This window comes from Eriocheir sinensis, unplaced genomic scaffold, assembly GCF_024679095.1.
Source record: "Eriocheir sinensis breed Jianghai 21 unplaced genomic scaffold, ASM2467909v1 Scaffold98, whole genome shotgun sequence".
NCBI lineage: Eukaryota > Metazoa > Arthropoda > Malacostraca > Decapoda > Varunidae > Eriocheir > Eriocheir sinensis.
Window position 1 is genome coordinate 110,001 of NW_026112363.1, and position 1,912 is coordinate 111,912.

Sequence of the window (1,912 nt, forward strand, 5' to 3'; positions counted from 1 at the left end):
TCATCACTCAACACCTCACCCTCTCCCATCCCACCACCACTTCTACCTCCACTCATCACTCAACACCTCACCCTCTCCCCTCCCACCACCACTTCTACCTCCACTCATCACTCAACACCTCACCCTCTCCCCTCCCACCACCACGTCTACCTCCACTCATCACTCAACACCTCACCCTCTCCCCTCCCCCTACCACGTCTACCTCCACTCATCACTCAACACCTCACCCTCTCCCCTCCCACCACAACTTCTACCTCCACTCATCACTCAACACCTCACACTCTCCCATCCCACCACCACGTCTACCTCCACTCATCACTCAACACCTCACCCTCGCCCCTCCCACCACCACGTCTACCACCACTCATCACTCAACACCTCACTCTCTCCTCCCCCTACCACGTCTACCTCCACTCATCCTCAACACCTCCTCTCTCCCTCCCACCACCACTTCGCCCTCCACTCATCACTCAACACCTCACCCTCCCTCCCACCACCACGTCTACCTCCACTCATCCTCAACACCTCACCTCTCCTCCCCCGACCACGTCTACCTCCACTCATCACTCAACACCTCACCCTCTCCCCTCCCACCACCACTTCTACCTCCACTCATCACTCAACACCTCACTCTCTTCCCTCCCACCACCACGTCTACCTCCACTCATCACTCAACACCTCACCCTCTCCCCTCACCCCAAAATTTCACCACCCTTTTATCCTCCATTTCCTGTAGGTTTGCTGTCAATGGTGGTTACTTTGATATCATTTTTAGAGGATTTTAATTAACTCGGATATGTTTGCTGCCATGTGACCACTGTAGTTGCGCTGCCGTTGATAGATAGGTCGGTATTACAAGACGCTTTCGCTTCTAACATCAGCTATTTCTAAAGGTCAAAGATGGGGTCAGTCGGGTTCTAATGAGTGTAGGTTCACGGTACAGAGGAAGGGTCAAACTACCACCAGGGTCATACAACTACTACTGTAAATGCCCACAACTCCCACGAAAGCCTTGTCAAGTATGTGTTCTTGGGCGGCGAAATGTCTTATAATACGACAATATCTATAGCCCAATCAACCAACTCCTACCCCCTCCTCACCCTACCCTCCTCGTCCTCTCCCCCACAGCCCGGTCTCCAGTGTCCGTGTTGAGATCCAAGATGTGGACCACGAGGCATTGAGGGAGATGTTGCATTTCATCTACACAGGCAAGGCCACCAACCTCGAGAAGATGGCCGATGACCTGCTGGCGGTGGCTGACAAGGTGTGTGTGTGTGTGTGTGTGTGTGTGTGTGTGTGTGTGTGTGTGTGTGTGTGTGTTTATTTATAGTAAATGGGCAGTAAGCAAAGAAAAAAAGCCTGTTAACTGCCATAGGTGATTGTGTGTGTCTATTAAAGTTCGAATTATTTATTTTATGGTTACTGTTTTCTCTTTCTATAATTCAGTGGATAGTCTGTCTGTCAATTTCCCTTCCATGATTTTTCTAGATTCATTATTGTCCTGTCCCTTCTTCTTCCTCCTCCTCCTCCTCACCCTCCTCACCTCTTCACACCCTTATAATAAACATTTAGCTGTGTAATTTGATGGAGGGTTCAATATCATGCACTCACTTTTCTCTATGTGTTTGCTGTTATGTTCCTTCCCCCTCACCCTCATTACGGTTTTGTCCTCTCCTCCTTACCCCTTCACACCCTCGCATTCAGCTGTATAATTCAACGGAGAGTTATATTCTATTCTATTTTTTATCATACTTCTGCTCCCTCACCCTCTATCCTTCCCCACCCTCATCCCCCTTCAACTCTTTCACTCACTCGCTATGATCATTTGCTATCATGTTCCTGCTCCCTCATTCTCTATCCTTCCCCACACTCATCCCCCTTAAGGCGCTCAACTATAGGTAGTTTACCTTAA

At 49.5% G+C, this 1,912-nt stretch overlaps 1 pseudogene; it reads left to right on the forward strand.

Annotated features, from left to right (window-relative positions):
- Window positions 1–1,902, forward strand: part of LOC126995093 (speckle-type POZ protein-like) — a 9,044-nt pseudogene extending 7,142 nt beyond the window's left edge.
- Window positions 1,903–1,912: the final 10 nt, after the last annotated feature.